Source organism: Canis lupus, chromosome 14, assembly GCF_003254725.2.
Source record: "Canis lupus dingo isolate Sandy chromosome 14, ASM325472v2, whole genome shotgun sequence".
NCBI lineage: Eukaryota > Metazoa > Chordata > Mammalia > Carnivora > Canidae > Canis > Canis lupus.
Window position 1 is genome coordinate 47,257,974 of NC_064256.1, and position 25,535 is coordinate 47,283,508.

At 40.7% G+C, this 25,535-nt stretch overlaps 1 non-coding gene across 1 annotated transcript; it reads left to right on the forward strand.

The window, feature by feature from the left end:
- Positions 1–1,857: 1,857 nt before the first annotated feature.
- Positions 1,858–1,930, forward strand: TRNAM-CAU (transfer RNA methionine (anticodon CAU)). Its single transcript has one exon. It is a non-coding gene; the product is annotated as a tRNA-Met (tRNA).
- The last annotated feature ends 23,605 nt before the right edge of the window (positions 1,931–25,535 follow it).

Here is a 25,535-nt window from a genome sequence, read left to right on the forward strand (position 1 = left end):
AATGAAAATGAGGAGTTTAATTTGGGATACATTGTTTTTGAGATATCTTGGAATATCAGGACATGTATTTTTTTAAAAAATACAAATTGCATTTATTAAGAAATTTCAAGGATGGGCAGCCCGGGTGGCTCAGCGGTTTAGCACTGCCTTTGGCCCAGGGCGTGGTCCTGGAGACCCGGGATGGAGTCCCATGTTGGGCTCCCTGCATGGAGCCTGCTTCTCCCTCTGCTTGTGTCTCTGCCTCTCTCTGTGTGTCTCTCATGAATAAATAAATAAAATCTTTAAAAAAAATTTCAAGGATATACATTTTTAAAAAGATTTTATTAATTTATTCATGAGAGACAGAGAGTGAGGCAGAGACACAGGCAGAGGGAGAAGCAGGCTCCCTATGGGGAACCTGATGAGGGACTCAATACCAGGATCCTGGGATTATGACCTGAGCCAAAGGCAGACAATCAACCATTGAGCCACCCAGGTGCCCCTAAGATACACATTTTAAGGCCACATATATTTTCCCTTCTCTTAGTGGGCACATAAGACAAGTGTGTAGACTTCCTGAATTTAGGACATTTGTTACATGCCAAATACAATACAATGTCTATCAGGACATGTATTTTGAAGGCAGTCATGTATGCAGATTTGTAGTAAGGAGAGAAAACTGGACTAGGAATTTGTACTTTGGAGTTATTAGCATATGTATGGTCACTGAAGCCATGGAAGTGAATGAGATCACCGTAGTATAAAAAATGAGATAGGAATAAACTGACCAAGACACAATGCTGAGGTATCTGGACATTTGAGTGACAGGCAGAAGATGGAGGTCCTAGAGGTAAAATAAAGAAGCCAGAGATCCAGAAGGAAAACTAAGTGGATTTCATATCAAAGGATGTAAATGCAGCAGGCCATGATCACTAGTATCCAATGCTATAGAGATGTCAAGTAAAATAAGGAAAAGGATCCACTACAAAAAAGGAACCCTCATGCACTGTTGGTGGGAATGCAAACTCGTACAGCCACTGTAAGTAGATAGTATAGGGGTTCCTCAAAATATTAAAAATAGAACTACCATATGCTCCAAATACCCAAATACTGGGTATTTGCCCAAAGAATAGGAAAACACTAACTTGAAAATAATTATGCACCCCTATGTTTATTGCATCATTATTTACAATACTCAGATTATGGAAGCAGCCCAAGTATCCATTAACAGATGAATAAAGAGATGTAGTACATATACAAAATAGAATATTACTCAGATATTAAAAAGAAAGATCTTGCCAATTGCAACAATATGGATGGAACTACAGAGTATAATGCAAAGTGAAACAAGTTAAAGACAAAGTACCATATGATTTCACTCATATGTGGAATTAAAGAAAAAAAGAAAGAAGAAAAAAGAGACAAACCAAAAATGAGACTGAATAAACTGATGGTTACCAGAGGAGTGGTGAGTGGGGAGATGGTGAAATAGGTGAAGGGGATTAAGAGTTCACTTACCATGATCAGCACTGAATAATGTATAGAATTGTTGGATTACTATATTGTGCACATGAAACTAATATAACTGTATGTTAACTACACTGGAACTAAAATATTTAAAAGTTATGTGAAAAAAAAAAGAAGAAAATGGATCTACTGAATTGAACAAAGATATTGTTAGTGACCCTGTTGAGAATTTCAGTGGAGTGGTAGGGACAGAACCCTGAGGCTTACTGAATAAATAATCAATTGAGTGAAGTTGCTGGGAAGGCAGGAGACAGAATCCAGAGGATAGGCACCAAAGAGGGGATACACGTAGAAACGTGTGCCTTAGATTTGGGTGACACCTTTTCATTGTGACATTTGAAAGTATAAACGGGTACCATAGTGTAGTGGTTAGCACATCTGCTTCATGCGCAGAAGGTCCTGGGTTTGAGCCGCAGTGGAACCACCAAGAGGCAATTATGCCTTGAGGATCCCTGGATGGCTCAGTGGTTTAGTGCCTGGTTTAGTGCCTGCCTTCGGCCCATGGCGTGGTCCTGGAGTCCTAGGATCTAGTCCCATATCGGGCTCCCTGCATGGAAACTGCTTCTCTCTCTGCCTCACTCTCTCTGTGTCTCTCATGAATAAATAAACAAAACCTTAAGGGAAAAAAAAAAGTATAAACGTGGATGCAGGTAGGCTTATGAATGTGGAAGTAGGAAGTGGTTGGGATTTCCTCTCTGATAGGTTTTATTTTTTGCTGAGAATAAATGAGGGAGATGCATTGAAAACAATGGAGAAAATCTGAAGTGGCTGCTGTGAAAATGAGAGCTAAGTAGGGAAGCAAGTTGTGTGGCACAGTTGAAGGCTCATTTGAGGTCGGACACTGTAAATATGTGACGAAAAACAATCTATAGTGTCCATGCAGGATTTCAGATCAGTTTTTAAAAAATCTGTTTTTGAATCAGAAGGTTAAGGTCTAGACTATTTTTAGTAGCAAGTAGAATACTGCAGACATTAGAGATCCTAAAACCAATACAATTCTCTCTCCACCCCCAACATAAAATTTATAATACATGAGTGCATGTGCATACACACAATTATATAACACTATTAGAACTCCTTCTGGAGAAAACTCTATAGGTTGTCGTCATCTCGTTGCTTATAACCTTCCACATAATTTTCAGTGGAAAGTAGTGCAGTTATTACTTTGTAGGAGAGCATGAAGAAACCTCAGGCAAACACCTTCTTATTTATATAAAGAATTTATCCATTTTCATTGAGCAAAATAACAAAATTCATTTCTTTCATATCCATTAAAAGATCCACCTCAAAGAAATATATCAGTAGAGATGGGAGGCAAGGGTTTTCTTCATTATAGAGTATTAAGCAATAATAGTATTCTGAATAATTTTATATTTTAAAATGTGCTATATGTAGGTAATATTTATTAAATATTTATTATGGACTGGGCACATTTAACTTGCACAAAAACTCCATCAGGGGCAGCCGGGTGGCTCAGGGGTTTAGTGACTGCCTTTGGCCCAGGGCTTCATCCTGGGGTTCTGGGATCGAGTTCCACGTCGGGCTCCCTGCATGGAGTCTGCTTCTCCCTCTTCCTGTGTCTCTGCCTCTCTCTCTCTGTCTCTCATGAATGAATGAATAAAATCTTAAAAAAACAAAACAAAACTCCATCAGGTAAGTATTATCCCCATTTATAGCTGAGGGAACTGGGTTGCAGAAAGGTTATGTAACTTGTCCTTGGGTATATCCATTGTAAATGGTGGAGCTGGGATTAGAAGCCAGGCAGTCGGACTTCAGAGGTCACATGTTTAAACTCCTGCTTATACTGCCTTTTCAAGGTAGAAATTTAATGAAATTTCCTAAAGTAAAATGCCCTTTGAAGTTTGAGAAAATTAACACAATGACTGGACAAATGAGCTGTGAACAGAACTCATGAGCAATTCAGTACAAGTAGAGACTAAGGAAACCATAGATAACAAGACTCAAAATAAGCTGTTTCCTTAGATAAAATTTCCTTCCTTAAAAAAAAAAAATACTTGGAAACATTTTAAGTATTCAAAGGAGTAGAGAAAACAATGACAATTTAATACCCAAGTATCCTCCACCTAGACCTAGGCTTTAAGGTTTGTCACATTTTCAACAGATTACTTTTGGCGTAAAATTAAATATTATAGATAGGAGTGAACCTTCCCTACTACACCCCCTTCTCTCCTCAGGAAGGAATCACTATTCTGAATTTATCTATCATTTCCTTACAACGATTTCCCCAATTTGATCTCAGTTTTGCCTTTTTAAGCCTTTATGATATACCATATACATATTTCTGCAACTCGCTTTTTTTTTTTTTTTTTTTTTGCTCAACATCACGTTAATGAACTTTCTCTAAATCAATACGAACAGCTTTGGTTCATGAATTTCCATTGTTTAGTATCCCGTGTATGTCGATTTGTCCAACCAAGAGCGTGACTTACTCGTCCCTTCTCCTGTAAGTGGACATTACATTGTTTCGCTATGAACAGTCTTGCACGGGCTCGTGATGATTATTTATATATCATATACATGTGATCCATTATGTAACAATATATTAGATACATTTAATTCCTTAACATGCGGTTTAGCAGGAGAGACACTAACGTGCATGAGCCATGAGCGATACATGCAAAGACAGGCATTAGGTTTCCAGAAAGGTACAAAAGACCGTGGGCTGTCCCGAGCAGGATGAGGCCACACTCCAGCAAAGCGAGCGACATTTAGGGCTACAGTAGGACACCACCCAGGTTCAGTCCTTGATTGCTTTCTCTCGTCCGAGGGTTCCACACGTGCCCGTTCATTTTTTTTTTTTGCAACCAGAGCGCATGCAGCTCCACCGGGAGGGAACCCGGGACGGACGGGGTGAGCTAGCACGAGGGTGGCCGTGCAGAGTCCGCAGCACCAGCTGCAGCCGGAGACCTCGGGGCAGCGCCAGGGCACCGCAGTGACAGCTCCGGGCGGACGCCGGGGCAAGCGCCCCCGGGAGTCCCGGAAAGCTGAGCAGACGGGGATGCACGGAGGGCTCAGACACCTGCCTCCAGGTGTCTCTGCACCCGCACCCACCCTGCCGCCAGGTCGGCAGCTGCAACGCGAGGCTCGGACTCGCCCCCCCACCCCGCGCCCAGAGCAGCGGCTTCACAGCCCGGCCTCTTCCCGCGGCGCCTCCTCGCTTTACGCCAACTCCGTAAGCGCGCGCTCAGGCCGACCCCGCCGCTTCCGCAGCTCCCGAGCCGGCGCGCAGTCGCGCGGGGCGGCACTCGCGGGGGCCATCTTTAATTCGGGCAAAACCCCACCCTCGTCGCCCACCGGCCACTCCCTCTCCTCGTCCCCGGGCTTTTCACCCACACACCGAACGCGCTTTAACCTCAGAAGCAGTGTCGAAGAAACACGCGTAAAGGCCTGACTACCCACGCCCCCCCGCCCCTCCCTCCCGCGGAGGGGGCCGAACCCCGCCGGTTTAAACATGGCGGCTAAACCTGGGCAGCGAAAGAGCGCCGATGCCAGTGAAGTCATGTTCGAAATGGAGAGAGTCGGCGGGGCCGGGCGGGAGTAATCTCGCGAGAGCGGCGCTGGCGTCGGCTGGGCCCGGAAGCCTCGTCGGAGGGGGAGGGGGAGGGGGAGGGGCGGGGGCGGGGGCGGAGGAGGGAGCGGGAGTCGGGCGCGAGCCAGTGGCGGAGTCCGCCCGCTGTCGCCTGCGTAAGCGGGGCCGCGACGCGGGGCGGCTGCGCCGCGGAACCGGCGTAGGCGGCTTTGGAGAATCGGCGGGCTGCGCTGCGCCCGGGCTGGTCGCGGCGGGGGGAGGGGATGTCGGTCAGTGCGAGGTCCGCTGCTGCTGAGGAGAGGAGCGTCAACAGCGGCACCATGGGTGAGTCTCAGCTTTGGGCCGCCGCGGCTCCGGGTCGGCGGCGCCGGGCTCGGGGCCGGGCGGGGGGGTCGCGCCGCCGGGCCCGGCTGGGGGAACGCCCTGCGGCGACGCGGGGAGCTGGCGGAGGCGGGTGGGCCCCGGCGGGCCCGGGGCGCGGCGGCGGCGGCGGCGGCGGCGGGCCCGGGGGGAGGGGAGGGGAGGGGACGGGGCGGCGGTGACAGTTTGAACTGAATGCGGGGAGAGCCGAGGCGGCGGCGTTTCCTGCGCGGGAGCGGGGGGCCGTGAGCCGCGGCCTCGCCCGCCCGTCCCCCGGGGCGCCCCCCGCCGCCCCCGCCCCCGCCCCCGCCCCCGCCCGGCCCGCCGCCGCCCGCGGCCCTGTCTCCTCCGGCCGGCGGCTGCCCCCGCGGCGCGGCGCGGCTGGGCTCGTGGGGAGCGGGCCTGGCGAGGAGGGTGGGGACGTGTGTGCGCGCCCGGGCGGCGGCGGGGAGGGAGGAAGGAGGATGCACCAGGCTGGAGCGGCGGCGGCGGCGGCTGCAGAGGCTCCAGCAGCCGCGTCGCCTCCTCGCTGCTGCTGCTGCTGCTGCTGCTGCTCCTGCTCCTCCTCGCCTCTCGGGGTTCCCTTTCCCCAGGCGCGGCCCCGCAGGCCGGTGGATGGCGGGCGAGGCTGGAGCGCGGAGACCCAAGGCGCTGCTTTGGGCTTGATTTTTAGGAAAAAGGGGCGAGAGAACGCCTGGGGAGGGCTTCCCCCGGACCCCGCGCCCCGCGCCCCCAGGCCTGGAAAGGGTGGGGAGGGTCGCTGGAAAAGGGAGGGAGTTGGAAATACCGGTGATGTTTAAGGACGTTGATTCTTGAACGTATTTCAGTGTTCTCAGTTCTTCTCTCCAGAAGCCCTTTCATTTCCTCTCCTCCCCCACGTATTGGAAAAAGAACAAGGCCGTTTCATTCACATTTTCCACTCCTGAGTTCCATTGCCTACGGTGCGTATAGTAGGAAATAAAGCAACCGAGAGGTTTCGGACACGTTTCCATTTGCCAAGTTAGGTTTTGGGAGTGCACGGTTTCAAGTCTGGTTGGTGTGTGTGTGTTGGTTTTTTCTTTTTCTTTTTTTTTCTTTCTTTCTTTCTTTTTTTTTAATTAGAGCGTAGGGAAAGGATTTGTGGCGTCCAGGTGTTTGCTTGATTACTGAAGTAACTGATTGTAGCGAGTTTATGGTTATAGTTGAACTTTAGGATTTGTTTGGCTGTGCTATTTTGATGGAATGGAAGAGTACTTTCCCGACTGCCCTCGAGAATCTGAGTGAACAGATAATCTAGATTGGAAAGCATTTTACCTTTTTTTTTTTTTTTTTTTTTGACACATATTTACGTGATGCGTATAGTCCGTTGTCGGCGTCTCCTCCTCCCCAAGTATTGAAGCAAGTTGAAGAGGAAACGTTATAGGTATTAAGTGTACAGGTGTGGATGAAATTTATGGAATCCCAGTAGACCAAAGGGTGGTGCCTTAGCAGGATAAAAACAATTTCTAATCTGGTTATTCCTCCAAATAGCAAGTGAAGGGCAGGGGGAGGGCAGGAAACCATCTTTCATCCCACCCAGCTGTTCAGTGGGTGGGGCCAGAGGAGATAGGGTTGAGTGCAGCTATGAAATAAATGTGGAAGCCACTTAGATGGTCTGTATAGTAGTAGTGTGTCTTTCTGTGATGGGACAACGTGGTGGAGCCAAGTCTTCTTAATAGTTATTAAAAAATATCACACACCCTCTTAAGCTTACAGATTTGAAGATCATAACTGATGATAGAAGTTTATTTTGTGTTTGTCAAGTGGATTTTAATTTACAGAGAGGGTATTATATTTTTGTGATTTAGTTAAGAATTTCTGGTTTTGATCTGGAGATAAGATTTTTAGTATGTTAACTACATGGAAGGTAGTGTTATCAATAGATCATGTTTCAAAAGCTTGTTGTAAAATTGGTTGGTTGCATTTGTGCATTTTTTTTCGTAGAAATGATCTTAATATGTTTACACCAGAACTTCCAGTCTAGTCTAACCCAAAGTAGGACTCCTGACAGACCTTAGAACAACTGTAGAGAGATAATGACAAAAACACAGACCCACATACAAGCGTGGGTAGTAGGAAGAATTAGATCTGTGGTTTCCAAGGTCTCAAGAATGGGGGAGTGGCCAGATGCCATCGACCAGTCAGAGTGAAGATAGTGGTAGAGCAGGTTGGTTTCAGTCTTCTCATAGTTGATGAGACTTCTCATAATTTGATGAAACACATATTCACTATAGATTCTATTCTGGGAACTGCCAGTAGAGTACTGCTCTATGACTAAATTACCAACTGAGAATCATGTCTCACATTTTGAGCCAATACACTCTCGTCAATTTTTGATTAGAGGTGTAAAGCTTTTAACATTTATGTATTTTGCTGGAATTTTGAGACAAAATGGACTTTTAAAAATGTGTATAGGTTCCCCCCCCCCCCCAACTAAATTTGGGCAGCAAATGACATTAGGTTTATTGCACCGTGAAACTGATGTAGGAAAAAAAAATGTTTTTGAGAAGTAGAATTTTAAGGTAGCATGATTATGGGTTAGGCTTGCTAGATGAGAGCATACTGTTCAATGTAGAGTGTTGGTCTCTACAGCAGTGTTTTCACAACCTGCCGATTAAGCCCTATTAGTGGGTCTTGAAATCAATTTTGTCGACTTCTAATAATTTTTAAAAAGTAGGAAAGAAAGAGAAAATAGCAACATACTGCACTTAGTATGAATTTTGGGGGTTGGGTTATGACATTTTTATTAAGAATTGTGGTCAAAGGGACACCTGGGTGGCTCAGCAGTTGAGCATCTGCCTTTGACACAGGTCGTCATCCCGGGGTCCTGGGATCGAGTCTCACATTGGGCTCCCTGCGAAGAGCCCGCTTCTCCCTCTGCCAATGTCTCTGCTTCTCTCTCTGTCCTGTCTCATGAGTAAACGAAATCTTAAAAAAAAAAAAAAAAGAATTGTGTTCAAAAATAGGAAAACAGGTGGGGGAGTGCAGTATGGATGGGTCAAGTCCAAGGTCTTTAAACATTTTGAGAGGGTGTGGAGATACTGGTCTGAGAAGGGAAGACTTTATTTTTTTTTTTATTTTTTATTTTTTTAATTTTTATTTATTTATGATAGTCACAGAGAGAGAGAGAGAGGCAGAGACACAGGCAGAGGGAGAAGCAGGCTCCATGCACTGGGAGCCCGACGTGGGATTCGATCCCGGGTCTCCAGGATCGCGCCCTGGGCCAAAGGCAGGCGCCAAACCGCTGCGCCACCCAGGGATCCCAGGGAAGACTTTATTAAATGCTTTTAAGTCCATGTGGCTTTTTCTTATCTTGGATTCATTTATTCTGTACTCTATACATGGAGTGTGGTTGGAGAGGGCTGGGACCTACTCCTCCTTGAGAGGAGGTCATCATAGAAACCAGGATAGTCCCTAAAGAAGATAGTATTGTTTAGTGACTCTGCTCTAGGCCTGGAGGAGAAATATATATATTTTTGTCTTTTCTATTTGCATCATCAAAAATTAAGAGAGCCAAGTTTTGGGCATGAGCCTGGGGAAAGAGGGCCAAGGAGGCAGCTTGGTTTGCTTTCCATGTTGAATGCTTTAGGCCACACATACAGAAAGTCCTTTTGATTTGTGCCTGGTGCAGTCCAGCTCTCCAGAGCTAGGGATTATGTACAGGGATTTGAGTTCAAAGTAATAAGAGACAAATATAGTATAATGGTTAAGAATATGGGCTTTGGTGTCAGGCAGATGTGGGTTTAAATCCTGGCATTGCCAATTACTAGAGGTATCAGGATACAGTTAGGTTACTGCTTTTCAGACTGATGAAGGACTTTTCTTTCTTTCCTTTTTCTTTTTTTTTTTTTAATTTTTTTTTAAAATTTATTTATTTATGATAGTCACAGAGAGAGAGAGAGAGAGGCAGAGACACAGGCAGAGGGAGAAGCAGGCTCCATGCACCGGGAGCTCGACGTGGGATTCGATCCCGGGACTCCAGGATCTCGCCCTGGGCCAAAGGCAGGCGCCAAACTGCTGCGCCACCCAGGGATCCCTCTTTCCTTTTTCTTTTAAAATCCAATCCACTGTTGGGATCCCTGGGTGGCTCAGTGGTTTAGCGCCTGGCTTTGGCCCAGGACGCGATCCTGGAGTCCTGGGATCAAGTCCCTCATCGGGCTCCTGGCATGGAGCCTGCTTCTCTCTCCTCCTGTGTCTCTGCTTCTCTCTCTCTCTATGTCTATCATAAATAAATAAATAAATCTTAAAAATAAAATAAAATCCATTCCACTGTTGACTGATATTGTTGTGAAAAGTTCTGCAAGATTTTAAAAAATGAAGATGAAATTTCAAAAGGGGGAATAAAGTCCTCGTTTTTTATTCAATCCAAGAGATAAAGTTATTTTGCTATAAAAGTTTTCATTTCTGTGCTTTCAGTTTCTATACTTTGCTGATATAAACCAATAAACAGTTCAGACTGGCTTACTGGTCCACAGGCCACACTTTAAATAACACTGGGTTAGGCTATGCTGCAGTAAGAAATAGCCCTACAAATCTAAATGAAGCTAAAGATGAGTTTTTGCCTGTCATTCTAAAGTTTATGTACTTTATTTAGGCAAGTATTTCTTAACTTCAAAGGTACTTGTAGGCTTAGGAAAGTAAATAAGTATCCCCTGAGGTTGGGGAGTAAAGCCTGAAGTTGCTCCTGTTCACATTATTTTGAATTAAAAAAAAAAAATCTTAGTTATTCACGTGACATGTTTTTTATTTGTTTGTCTTATATGCAATATAAAGAGGATTTCTCCTTCTTCCTACCCCACCAATCTGGAAGTAAAAATTGATTCTCCTGACAAGAGGTGACACATTAATTCTGTTCTGTTTACTTTGGGGACCACAACTCCATACTTTTCGGTAGCTTCATTTGAGAGGCAAGGCTCCAGATCAGAATTTCTCAAAACTTGGCACTATTGTAATTTGGATTTTTATTTCTTTGAGGGGTTCTCCTTCGCATTGTACTATGTTTACCAGCATCCCTGGCCTCTAGCTACTTACTAGATGCCAATAACACTTCTCCAGTAGTGACAAAAAAATGCAAACCTTGTCAGATGTCACGGGGTAGGAGTGGAGGGGAGAGAATCACCCAAATTGAGAACTACTGTGCCAAGTGTTGGAGAAGCCTTTGAAAGATTATAGGAGTTGGAGAAGAAGGAAGTCTTCCTTAACTATCTAGTCCATAATTCTTCCTTCTGGAGCTCTTACCATATTTCCCTAACTTGGGGATCAGAATCACCTGGGTAGCTTGTGTGTGTGTGTGTAAGTTATCATTTAATTCATTGATTTTTGTAAAATGTGGTCAGTAATTACTGGGTACATAACAATATGCTAGGTCAGTATTTTCCTAAGTATAATTGATAAACCTCGTGAATGAGGGTCAACACAGTCTCTTGTTAAAAATGCAGATTAAGGGCAGCCCGGGTGGCTCAGCAATTTAGCACCGCCTTCAGCCCAGGGCCTGATCCTGGAGACCCAGGATTGAGTCCCATGTCGGGCTCCTTGTGTGGAGCCAGCTTCTCCCTTTGCCTGTGTCTCTGCCACTCTCTCTCTCTGTGTCTCTCATTAATAAATAAATAAAATCTTTTTTAAAAAATTTAATTTATTTATTTATGATAGTCACACACACAGAGAGAGAGAGAGAGAGGCGGAGACACAGGCAGAAGGAGGAGCAGGCTCCATGCACTGGGAGCCCGACGTGGGATTCGATCCCGGGTCTCCAGGATTGCGCCCTGGGCGGAAGGCAGGCGCCAAACCGCTGCGCCACCCAGGGATCCCAAATAAATAAAATCTTAAAAAAAATGCAGATTAATTAGTTCCTACCACACATGCCATGATTCACAGTTTCTGAAAGGGGCCCAAGAATCTGCACTTTTAAATGCTTTCCAAATTAAGTAACTTTATTGAGGTACAGTTTTCATTCATATACAGTTTTCATACAGTTTTTTAACATGAAAAAACATGTTTTATTAATTAAAATATATTAAGTTCACACATAGACTAAGTTATGCATTTCAAATTACTCCGTTATCATTCTTAAAATACAGAAGACAAGTGTTGAAAAGCTTCATGTATTGATATCATGATGTGCAAACAGTGATGATCATCCATTTCAGGCCTGAGTTCAGTCTTAAGAAATGTGTGTGTTCAAGTGAAATGCATTGTAGGGAAGAGTTAGCAATCTTCTTTCTGATATCTTCAGGATTTCTTCATTTTAACCACTTCAACTCATACTGTCTACTCACTCTACTGGTTGCTCTAATGAAGATTTATCAGTAGCTTACAGGACTGCCAGCTCTTTTTCCTTAAAGAGCAAATAATAAAGCCTTGTATTTCTTATACTTAGGAAGTTCTTTAGTTTTCATGTATGGAGAAGAATGATGTTCTGACCACCTCTTTCATGGTAAATGACATCAGTATTATAACCATAAACAGCATCTCAATTTAGATGTGCTTTTCATACTCTCCTTCATGTTCTATGGAAATTAGGAATGCATGAGTCCCATCAAATCCAGAAAGCATCTCATATCTTTGATGCAGAAACAATCAGCCACATGGCTTCACATACCTACTAGGAATAAATGAATTTTCTGAAGTGATAGGAGAGTAAAATACATTACTATTTTTTAGTCACAATCTAACAAAGGGTCAATGTAAAAAAAAAATCACACGTTGAAATTGATTATATCCAACAAAATCCACCCACAAAGATGCAGAGTTTCAGTTCACAAAATGTTGAGCTCAATGAATTTTGACAGATATATACACTTGGTAGATTTTATTCCAGTCAAGATAAAAAACATTACTGGGGCGTCTGGGTGGACTCTTGAGTTTTGGCTCATGTCAAGATCTCGGGGGTTGTGAGATCAAGCCCTGCATAGGGCTCTGTACTCAGCAGGGAGTCTGCTTGAGATTCTCTGCCTCTAACTCCCTGCCTTCCCTTACTAATATTTTTTAAAAGATTTTATTTATTTATTAGAGACAGAGAGAGAGAGAGGCAGAGACACAGGCAGAGGGAGAAGCAGGCTTCATGCAGGGAGCCCGATGTGGGACTCTATCCTGGGTCTCTAGGATCACACCCTAGGTTGAAGACGGCGCTAAACCATTGAGCCACTGGGGCTGCCCCCTGCCTCCCCTTATACACATGCTCTCACATGCTTGCAAGCATGCCAGAGCTCTCCCCCTATCGCCTGCCCCAAATAAATAAATATTTTTAAAAAAAGATAACATTTCCGTCACCCCAGAGTTTCTTGTGCCCTATGCAGTTATCCCCCTCCTGCTCCCAGGTAACCGTTGATCAGATTTCTAATATCCATAGATGAGCTTAAAAATTTCATTTATTATTTATTTATTTATTACTTTAATTTAATTTTATTTTATTTTAGATTTTATTTATTTATTCATGAGAGACACACAGAGAGAGGCAGAGATACAGGCAGAGAGAAGTAGACTCCATGCAGGAAGCCTGATGCGGGGACTCAATCTTGGGACTTTGGGATCACACCCAGAGCCAAAGGCAGATGCTTAACCGCTGAGCCACCTGGGCATCCCTAAAAAAAAATTTTTTTTAAGAGAGAACCTCTTCATTGAGGTATAATTTACATATAGTCAACTCATTTAAAGTGTTTTTTTCTGGATAGGTTTTTATTTTTTAGATTTTATTTATTTATTCATGAGACACAGAGAAAGAGAGAGAGGCAGAGACACAGGCAGAGGGAGAAGCAGGCTCCATGCCGGGAGCCTGACGTGGGGCTCGATCCCAGGTCTCCAGGATTAGGCCCTGGGCAGAAGGCGGTGCTAAACCATTGAGCCACCCAGGCTGCCCTGGAAGTTTTTAAAGACTTTTCCTCCTAATTCTTTAATTGTGAAGGATTTGAAATGTGAAGGAAACATGAAACGATAGTAAAATGATCATCTTGGTACTTTTAAAAGCATACAGATTGTAGTAGTCTTCCAGAATTTCATAAACTGTAGACTTGGGATAAGGCCCTGTTTGTTTTTCGGAAAAATTAAAACTATTTTTTTTTCCAGTTTTACTTTGTAAAATATATTTGAAATATTCCTGTAGTGGCAATTTGAAATTTTTGTTAATGTAATAAATACTTAACTGCCAACAAAGTGTCAGACACTGCAAAATAGTAGCAATCAAGAAAGCTATGGCCTGCAGCCTATGGATGTTACATAGTATTTGTGATTTAATTTCTGAAAATGCCTTTTATTCTATGGAGGAGTTTATATTTGTCAAATAGGCAATAAAATCACTTGACTCAAAATTCAAAATGTTAAGAAGAGATATGCAGTGAAATCTTTCTTCTCCTATTCCCAAGTAACCCAGTTTCCTACTTTTCAGGCAACCTATTTAACAGTTTCTTTTATGTTTCTTTTAAAGGTGGTTTTTACATACACAAGCAAAAAAGATATTCCTCCCGTCCCCACGCATAGTAGCATCAGATATACATTCTTCCTCACTTTTTAATTTTTCCCAGTGTATCTTGGATTATTCCATATCAGTACACGAAGAACATTCTTATATACAGCTGTATAATTCCATTACAAGTGGGCCATTGATTTAACTAACATGTCTTTTCTGGTAAGACATTCATTTTCAGTATTTTGCTGTTATAATAACCATAACATGGTGAGTAACTTGGGACATTGATTATTTCACATGTGTTAGTATCTCAGAGCTGTTGAACCCTTTTGACACAAGACATTATCAGCTAAAGTGGTAGTTTGGAAGTTAAGTCATTACTAGCTTAGGACTTCAGCGCTCAAGTTCATTCATTTAACAAATATGTGTCTTGTGTCTTGTGCTGTGTGGTGGACACGGGGGATACTGAGTTAAATGGTGTGACAGTCAAAATAAAAGTCATGGTGCTTAAGAGCTTATGTTCTGGAGTCAGAACTGGATTCACATTTCTAAATCTTAATTGAATCTTGGGCAAATAATAGAATTTTGTTTCCTTCTCTGTAAGTGGGAGTCATAAAGTTACTGGATAATTAAGTGAGAATTAAATAAGATGATAACGTGGCAAGTTCTTAGCCTGGCATACTGAGCAGATGTTAGCTTTAAAAAAAAAAAAAAGTTCTGGGACTCGTGGGTGGAGTAGTCAGTTGAGTGTCCAATTCTTGGTTTCTGTTCGGTTCATGGTCTCAGGGTAGTGCGATTGGACCCTGAGTTGGGCTTTGTGCTGAGCCCTGAGTTGACTTGAGATTCTCTCTGCCTCTCCCTGCCCCTCCCTCTGATGCTCTCTCTCTCTAGAAGAAATGAATAAATCTTAAAAAAAAGTTATCAGACTATATGGCAATTGACTATTTTCCTGCCTTCATTTTTAAATTTCTTAAAGTCAAGGACTATATTTTGTTCACTTTTCTCCACCTGGCATTTACTTTGTAAATAATTTGTGATATGCTTTAAAGGTATATAGAGTATACAGTGAAAGTACAGAGCAGGATACCATTTCTAAGTTAGAAAAGGTAAATCGTTAAAGGTAGATAGGAGTGATTAGGCAGAGGAGGAGGAAGGATACTTATTCTAGGCTGAGAACTCATGGTAGTTTATGAGGCTAGACAGGAAGCAAAGATCTGGTGTCGTGTGCTCAGAATTAAAAAAAAAAAATCTCTATTGAAGAATTTTAAAAGAAGAAGAATGGTAACCATGAACATCATGATGATAAATCCATTAGGTATAGATAGAACAGCAAGGTGGGGCCAACTGATTGAGGGAGGTTAACATAGCAGTCCTAGGACTAAAAGATGAGGGACAGAACTAGGGTCGTGGCAAAGGGTATGAAGTATAGGGGATGATTGTAAGGTATGTGGTATGTGAGGGGATGTCGGTGGGGAGTAATGAATCCAGAGTGTCTGAACCTGAGTAAATGGGTGATTAGTCAGTATCATATATCGAAATAGATTATTTAAAACATGAAATTGAGAGGCCTGGAGACCATTTAAGTATGCATGTCTGGTAGTCTTAATACTAGGAGAGATCTTTAGGATGGAAAATAAAAAAATTAAAATTATTGTGAATTTATTCATTTGTGCTTTGAATTTTTACATTTACTAACTCAAGCTATCATATTGAACAAAACCTGTACTGTAGTTTGGTTAGTAAATTTGTTGGTACTTTTTTTTTTTTTTTTTTTTTAAGAGTAAAGGGGAGGGGCACAGGGAGAGGGAGAGGGAGAATCTTAAGCAGGCTCCTTGGCCGGCACAGAACCCTGACAGGGCTCTGCTTCACAATCCAGAGATCATGACCTGAGCTGAAATCGAAAGTTGGATGTTAAATTGACTGAATCACTCAGGTGCTCCTGTAGGTATTATTTTTTAAGACTTGGCATTTGTGCCTTGGGGAACAGAGTTGAAACAATTTGGAATAAAATGGTTTGTGTGAAACTTCAGTGTCCTTCAAAGTTAAACAGACTGAGGTCACCAATATCTTAAGTAATACTAAGATGTTTACTTATTTAAAATGTCTACTGATACATTTCATAGCTGTAGCTCTTTCACACTACAGATAATGCTAATGTTTCTTTATATGAATAACATTTTGTATCCTTATATGTTCAGATTGTCCATACAGAATGTAATTGGAGTTCTTTTCTTTTTGAGGAAGATTTTGGTATGTGTTGTTAATTTTAGAGAATACTGTAAATGCCTTGAGTATCATTTGTGTAAGAGGAGGTGGAATCTTCATGGTAATTTTATCTTAGTGCTTTTGTTTATGCTATTACTAAAGTAACCAGGGTAATACCTGATTTGTTACATGTAGCATTCTGGGATGTGACATGGTCTAAACAAGAAAATCTTTTTTCAGTGATAAATATACCTTAAAATGTCGACATTTCAAACCATTTTTAATTTTAAGAAGTTTTAATAGATCTACTTAGTTGCTTTTATGATGAATTTAAACAAATTAACCAAGAGGGGGGAAAAAGCCATTAAATTATTTCAATCACTGAAGGTTAATTTGTGTTCTTTCTTAATTACATATTTTTTTTCATGGTTGTAATTAGTGGTATATTAGTGGTTAGTGGTTCTTAACCCTGGTCAGACATTGGTGAAAACCCTTCCGGTGCTTAACATACTTGGAAGCTTATTAGTTCACTAGGTGTGAGGTGGGGCTCAGAAATTTGCATTTTAAGTATTTTAGGTAATTTTGATGAACAGTCAGAGTTTATAACCTCTTGCATGGATTATGTATTCTGAGGTAATATAACTAAAAGTACTCTGTAAACTCTTAAGTTTTATGCAAAACCAGGGTATTACTCATCTAATGTTTAATACAATTTTTGATATATTAATCTACGTGCAGGTTATTTTAATAAGTATATGGTATTCCAATGTTGATATTCTAACTGGTGTAGCCATTTTATTTTATTTATTTACTTATTTATTTTTAGATTTTATTTATTTATTCATGAGAGACACAGAGAGAAAGACAGAGGCAGAGACACAGGCAGAGGGAGAAGCAGGCTCCATGCAGGGAGCCTGACATGGGACTTGATCCTGGGACTCCAGGATCATGCCCTGGGCCAAAGGCAGCGCCTAAACCGCTGAGCCACCCAGGCTGCCCACCATTTTATTATTTTGAGACAGTTTGTTTAGTTTCATAGTTTAGTGTTGTAAATATTTGAAACAATATTTTTAAACAAACCTCTTCTGCCTTCCCCTGTTATTTTCCTGGGGGATTTGTTAGTACCTTAAGCTTGTTTTAATTTATATTTCTTATATTACTGTAGGGAGATATTTGTTATGTATAAACTAATTAGCTTCCCTACTTTCAGTGGGGTATAGTGAACTTTTTTTTTTTTTTTTAATTTTTATTTATTTATGATAGTCACAGAGAGAGAGAGAGAGGCAGAGACACAGGCAGAGGGAGAAGCAGGCTCCATGCACTGGGAGCCCGACGTGGGATTCGATCCCGGGTCTCCAGGATCGCGCCCTGGGCCAAAGGCAGGCGCCAAACCGCTGCGCCACCCAGGGATCCCTGAACTTGTTAAAATAACCATCAGGAACATTTGGTTTTATGTTATGAGTCATGGAGCCATTAGGAAAATGCAATAGAGTGGTTTTTATTTTTTAACAATATATGTAGCTTTTCAAATATTTCTGATCGTATGGATGTACCTACCTTCTTTTGTCCTTGAAATTTGTTGCTATCTAGTTTTCTGTTACAAATCTGTGTTTTAGTTGCTCAGTTTTTATTTCTTGGCTCATTTCTTTATTGAAGGCCTGCTATCTGTTAATTAAGCATTGAGTTAGATTTCCATTTCTGGGGATCCCTGGGTGGCGCAGCGGTTTGGCGCCTGCCTTTGGCCCAGGGCGCGATCCTGGAGACCCGGGATCGAATCCCACGTCGGGCTCCCGGTGCATGGAGCCTGCTTCTCCCTCTGCCTGTGTCTCTGCCTCTCTCTCTCTCTCTGTGACTATCATAAATAAATAAAAAAAAATTTAAAAAAAAAAAGATTTTAAAAAAAAAAAAAAAAAAAAAAAAAAAAAAGATTTCCATTTCTGGTTCCCAGCTATGTTCTGTAGAATGGATATGCTGAGTGAAAAAGAAAGAAGTTTAAGTGGAAATGATTCCTGTTCAATGGATGTATAAAATAGTGTGCAAGTAGAAAAGAGCTACAAAAATTCTTTATATAGACACTGTATAATTTGCAAAGACCATAGTTGCTCAGAGGAGGGCTTGTAGTCTGTTTTAGTTTTCTCATTGCTGAGAAGGGTGAATTGGGTAAACATTTCTCTAGTGTAAGTTTGGAGACATGAGAACTTGGCATGAAGGGATGAAATTAGTGATCCCAGCTAGAACTGTAGTCAGTCCTATCTTGGGATTCGTGTTAGAATATTAAAGTCAGCCTAATACAGTACAACTAAGAGTTACTTTATGAGATGGATAATTCAGCTGTGAGCCAGAAAGATAACTGAAATGACTGACTTAGCTGGCAAGCCAACCCACCAAAAATACTTAAGTTTCTGTTTTACCATGGTGCTGTGCTGTTAAAATGATAATTACACAGATGTAATATTTTTCTTTTTTTTTTTTTAAATTCAGGGATAATTTTAGACTTGCTGAAAAGTTGCAGCCCCTAACTTCTTGAAAGTTAAATATTTGGCCAGTGTGGAGGAAATGCAGAAATAGTACCACAAACATGCAAATGCAGAATGTTATATGAGGTAAATGCATCATCAATATTAGTGCTGGTCAGGGAGTAAGAGAGGAGTTCTGTGCTTGATGGAAACATTCTTGATTGGAATCTTTGTTGAAAGTTTTTGGGTAGGACTGGGAGATTCCATTGTTTTTTAATTGAAGTGTTAATTGGGTATTCTAAGTATAGTCATTAGTGGATTCCATTTAACAAATTATCAGCAAGATTCTTATTCACTACTTCTAAGCTGAGGCCTAGGTATCTGTTTTTATCAAGCTCCCCAGGTGTTTCAGATTACAGCCAAGATTGGGAATCACCTGTCTGCATGATAAGAGTCCAGAGAAAATGATAGCTGTCATCTATTGCACAACCACTGCAATGACCATCATATATTATACTTACTATATGTGAAGTGCCAAATAGTTCATGTATACCTTACAATAACCTTATAAAGATGTTATCCTGGTCTAAGGCTTAGAAAGATTATGTAATTTACCCACCAGAGTGTAGTTCTAAGTTACGGCAGGTATTGGAATTCAGATTTCTAGTTATATTTATATTGCCTTATTATTCTTTTTTTTTAAGATTTATTTTTATTTATTTATGATAGAGAGAGAGAGAGACAGAGGCAGAGGGAGAAGCAGGCTTCATGCTGGGAGCCTGATGTGGGACTCGATCCCGACTCCAGGATCACACCCTGGGCCAAAGGCAGGTGCAAAACCGCTGAGCCACCCAGGGATCCCTGCCTTATTATTCTTTTATGTGTTCTGTCGTTAAAAACTTAGGCAGTCATTTTAGGGATTTTTTGGTTGGACTTTTTTCTTTTACTCAGATTGAGTCATATTCTTTGTATTTTTGCCTCTGCTTATGATGTTCTTACCTAACTTGAAGTCCTATCCATGCTTTAAGAAAGGCCCAGCTCAAAACTACTCATCCAGGGAAATTTTTCCCAGTTATCTGAGTCTTTGATGATCCTTCCTTTTCCTTGAACTCCTAGAAGACTTCTCTTTTAGTAGGTAACAGCACATCTTTTCATGCATTATCAGTTATGTATGTTATGTATATCTGTTCTAGTTAATGTTGATGTTACATATATTGATGGTGGAGTAGTAGTTGCAATATTGCAATGTGTGGTGTGCTTTTTTTGAGCCCCCTACTGCTCTGTAGCTTCATTGTGTATATAGTACTAATCTTGAGTAGAATTTTTTTAAATAATGAAATGTAAGTTGAAGACCTTGATTATGGGTTAAAATTAGTAATTTTGAGATCAAATTATTTTGGTTACTTCAGTAGCTCAATAAGGAAGGCTTTTAAAATCTTTGGTTGTAAGTTTATAAACATACAGATATACTTCTGATTTATCAGTAATCTCAACAGTAATATAATTTGGTTTGCAATACAAATTTTTATTTTTATTTTTTATTTTATTTTTTTATTTTTTTTTGTTTTTTTGCAATACAAATTTTTAAAAGATTTACTTAGAGTGCGTGTGTGTGATGGGGGAAGGGCAGAGGGAGAGGGACAGAATCTCAAGCAGGTTCCCATTGAGCATGGAGGTGGCAGATGCAGGGCTCCATCCCACAACCCTGAGATCATGCCTGAGATCATGTCCTGAGTCGAAATCAAGAGTCCGATGTTCAACCAACTGAGCCACCTAGGCACCTCTGCAATACAATTTTTTAAAAGTACTTTCTTGGAATTGTGCTACTCTGCTAGGGCTACCATACTACAGATTGGATGAATACTACAGATTGGGTGGTTTAAACACCAGACTTTTATCTTCTCACAGTTCTGGAGGCTGGATGTCCAAGGTCACACAGTGTGATCAGGGTTGGTTTCTTGTGATGGTTCTTCTGGGCTTGCAGACAGCTGCCTTCTCAGTGTGTCCTCACATGGCCTTTCTTTCCTCTGTGTGGAGAGAGTGAGATAATCTTGCATGTTTCTTCCTTTTTTTATAAGGACATCAGTCTTACGTAATTGGGGCTCTACTCTTAGGATCTCCTTTAACCTCGATTACCTATTAATTTATGTATGTATGTATGTTAAAGATTTTATTTATTCATGAGAGACACACACAGAGAGGCAGAGACAGATATAGACAGAGGGAGAAGAAGGCTCCCTTTGGGGAGCCTGATACAGGACTTGATCCCAGGACTCTGGGATCACGACCTGAGCTGAAGGCAGATGCTCAACCACTGAGCCACCCAGGTAGGTGTTCCTCGATTACCTCTTTAAATGCCCTGTCTTCAAATATAGTTATATTGTAGTTAGAGCTTCAACATATAAACACAATTCAGTCTGTAACAGGAATTGAATTTCTATTTTTCTATGTAGTGTTGTAGGTAAACTATAGAAAAATTTTTAAGAAAACAATATTTTTATTGATTTCTTTTTATTAGGTAAGCAATGCTAGGATGAGTACCAAACATTTTATAAGCCATGGGATTCGATATTCTGACAAGAAATGGCTTTGATGTCTTTTAAGAAGCTAGTTTGGGAGGATGCATACTAGAAATAATTTTAATTCTTTGATGAAATTGCTATGTTGTGTTCAGAATGAATTCTACAGTGAAATACAGAGTTTGTGTGTGTATATATATATGTCTGTGTCTGTCATGAGTCTACAAAGCAGAATAGTGACTTATTAAAATAGAATAAAGTCAGTCCTTTGGAAATTTTGAGTATGTTCGTGATACTTCTTTTGTTAACTATTTTGATATTTTTACAAGATCTCAGGATTGGGTGATGTATCAAGTCATTTAATCTAATTATGCAGAAAGTGCTCTAGTTTCCCCTGCACCGTACTTGTCAAGTGGCTGTGTAGCCTAGCCCTCCTCTGTCCAATACTGTAACCATGAAAATTCATGGCTGTTGTGCACTTGAAATGTGTCTAGTCTGGGGGATCCCTGGGTGGCGCAGCGGTTTGGCGCCTGCCTTTGGCCCAGGGCGCGATCCTGGAGACCTGGGATCGAATCCCACATCGGGCTTCCGGTGCATGGAGCCTGCTTCTCCCTCTGCCTATGTCTCTGCCTCTCTCTCTTTCTCTCTGTGTGACTATCATAAATAAATAAAAAAAAAATTAAAAAAAAAAAAAAAAAAAAAAAAAAAAGAAATGTGTCTAGTCTGAAATGAGATTTGGTATAAGTGTAAAAATACACAGAGGATTTTGAAAAGACTTACTTTGAAAAAAAAAAAGAATATTAGATGTTTTTATATTGATTAAATGTTAAAATAGTGTTTTGAGTATATTGAGTTAAATTATATTATTATAATTAATTTTACTGGCTTCTTTTTGCTTTTTTAAATGTGGCTACTGGAAAACCTAAAATTGCATATGTGACTTGTGTTGTATTTCTAATGGATAGAGATGGTCTAGCCTGTGTTAGAAACTCACTACTTTTTGAGGAAGCACATTTCATCTGTGAATAGCTGTCATCATTAAATTTTTTCTTCCTGTTTTTGTGTATATCTGAAGTCTGTCTTTGACATTTGTATTCAGATGTTCTCATTTACTCTTTGAGACTAAAAAAAGTAGGTCTTATTTCTCTTAGTATTATTTATTGTTTTATAACCTGAATACAACTTTCTCGAATCTTTCATAGAGACTTTTAGTCTTTAAATTTTCTTTAACTACGTTTCTATGACAGGGGGTTATATCCCTCCAACCATTATTGTTATTCCCCTCTGAACTTTGTTCATTTGGTACATAGCCCCGCTGACACCAGGAACTGAATATCTTTTGATCTTAAAGTTACAGATCAGAGTAAATATCTTTTATCTTGTTGTACATGCTGTATTAGTCTGTTAGTGAGGCAAAAGTGAAACTTTTTAGGGTGACTTTTAATTTCTTATTGACCTATGGAGCAAGTCAGCTAAGGTTTTTCTACCTTTTCCTCTTGTACTGCTGTTTTCTCTTGCTGCTTCACTTTTTTTTTTATTTTTATTTTTTAGGAGGAGCCTGTTGATTGATAGGTGAAATGTATTCCACCACCTATTCCTTATTTTTGCAGTCTCATTTTATAGTTCTGAACTAATCTGAGACTTTTCTTCAGATTCCATTCAAGGGTGGTGAAAAGGACATGGTTTGTATCTACATATTTCCATATTAAATTTCATTATGATTTATTTTGAATATTAACTTCTCAGTTTTTATCTTACACAGGTTTAACAAGTGTTAGCGTTCTGTTTTTATCAAGGGATAGAATAATGTTATCTGGGCTCAATTAAGGATGGATCTGTGTGGTATATAATTATGCTGAAGTTGACATACATCTAGTCAGCTATTAATACACCTTATTTTATTAGTATTCCAGCCTTTGTTTTCTGCCTTGCTCATGTTCACATCGTGATTGAAACCTTGTGAGAATTATCTCCTATAATTTCATTCTTTGCAGTCTAATGAACTTGTCAGAAATGGAGAATAAAAAACATCTGAGTTACTTAATAAAAAAGAAAAATCTGTACTGATTTGTGGTTAACATTACTTCATTTTCTTTCTATGTGATCCTTTTGTTTTTTGTTTTAGTGGAAATGCTTCAAGTTCTCTAGTAATAACATGGAAAATAGAAGATAGTATAAAGTCAAATTACCTCCAAGTCCAATGAACAAAATACAACCTATGTTAAAATTTGGATATATAACATTTTTCTTGGGTAGATACTTAGGCTTTGTAATTGGTATATCTGTGTTTACCCCCCCCCCCCTTTTTTTTTGGTGCTTAACTTTTAAAGAAATTCCCAAACTGTTTCACAGCTAGTTGTAACATTTTACATTTCCCATCAACAGTGTATAAGAATAGTTGCTTCACATAACTCAGCACCACTTGGGGTGGTTACTCTTATTAATCCTAGCTATTCTAGTAGAATTGTAGAAATACCTCATTGTGATTTTAATTTGCATTTTTCTAATAACACATGATTTTGAGAGTCTTATGTGCTTATTTTCCATTCATAAGTCTTTGGAGGTCTGTTGAAATCTTTGGTCCTTTTTTTTTTTTTTTTTTTTTTTAAGATTTTTATTTGTTTATGAAAAACACAGAGAGAGGCAGAGACACAGGCAGAAAGGGAGAAACAGGCTCCATGCAGGGAGCCTGACGTGGGACTCGATCCTGGGACTCCAGGATCACACCCTGGGCCAAAGGCAGGTGCTAAACTGCTGAGCCACCCAGAGATCCCCCTTTGGTCCATTTTTAAGTTGGGTTATTTATCTTACTGAGTTGTGTATTTTAGATACTAGTCCTTTGTTGAACTATGCAAATGAACATCTCATACTTTTTATCCACTGTCAATAATTTTTGCCTGTTAGTTATTACTGTGCTGTTAGTCTTCATATGATTTTCTGTTTCCAGTATGCTACCTTTTTTAACTGGAATTCTTTTGTAAGAAAGAGCTATTGTGTCTCATGTTCATTTATTCAGTTATTTATATTTGTATAGACATATGAAATTAATTATATCCGTTTTGCTGTTCAAATTGTCCTGAATTTGACCATTGGGAGCTCTTTCAAGTTGTCTCCTATTCATCCTTTCTTTTTTTTTTTTTTTTTTTTTTTTTTTTTTTTTTTTAATTTTTATTTACTTATGAGAGAGAGAGAGAGAGAGAGGCAGAGACATAGGCAGAGGGAGAAGCAGGCTCCATGCACCGGGAGCCTGATGTGGGACTCGATCCCGGGTCTCCAGGATCACGCCCTGGGCCAAAGGCAGGCGCCAAACCGCTGCACCACCCAGGGATCCCCTATTCATCCTTTCAACATGCCGTATCAGTTTTTGGGAGCACTTCCTTACTTTCTGGTTCATCTTATATTTTTCCTGCCTAAGTCCTGGAATTGATCTCCTAAGAGTCCCAAGTTCCTTTTACTTGAGAACAGTATTGAGAAACCAAGATCTGAGCACTGGGAGTGTTCATTTCTAATAGGGTGTCATTGTCTTCTAGGTGTTTAGAGCAGATCTAGGAAATTGTATTATTTATATACATTCACACATCTATATGTATACATATCTGTGTGTAAATGTATATGTATATATTTCAAAGCCATGAATTCATACTGATAAACCAGTTCTTTTATAGTTCTAAACTAGTCTGAGCCTTTGGAAACCTTGCACTAACACAAGGTTCAGTTTAGCCTTTTTTCCCTCTGTATTTGTGACTCCTTTCTCAAACAGTGGACAACCTGGCTCTCATCCACAATTTATTACATATTTGTTTAGTTCTGATATATACATAACTGTAGTTTCAGAATTGCTGTTACAGATATATTTATTCAGTAGGCCATAGTATTTGTGTATAATTCTTTCTGTCTTTAGTCTTTTTTTTTAAAAACATTTTATTTATTTATTCATGAGAGACACGGGGGTGGAGGTGGAGGTGGGGGTGGGCGGCAAAGACACAGGCAGAGGGAGAAGCAGACTCCATGCAGGGAGCCGGATGCGGGACTCAATCCCGGGACTCCAGGATCATGCCCTGGGCGGAAGGCAGGCACTAAACTGCTGAGCCACTTAGGGATCCCCTTTTATCTTTAGTCTTAACCTATGCAGTCAAAATACTGTTTTCCAAAGTTATTTGTGTTCTTTTTTTCCTTACCATGTTCAGTGGAATTATGTTATTCATTTGAAATATGGTTTGTTTCATTTGTTACCTTCTAGTCCATTTTGAGCTCTTCTCACATCTTGGCTCATTTGGGTTATTTTTTACTGGGATAATTGAAACATTAGTACGGTGTTAACAATCAGCTTATAGGGGTAGCCTGGGTGGCTCAGTGGTTTAGCGCCGCCTTCAGCCCAGGGCCTGCTCCTGGAGACCCGGGATGGAGTCCCACATTGGGCTCCCTGCATGGAGCCTGCTTCTCCCTCTGCCTGTGTCTCGGCCTCTCTCGCTCTCTCTCTGTGTCTCTCGTGAATAAATAAAATCTAAAAAAAAGAAAAA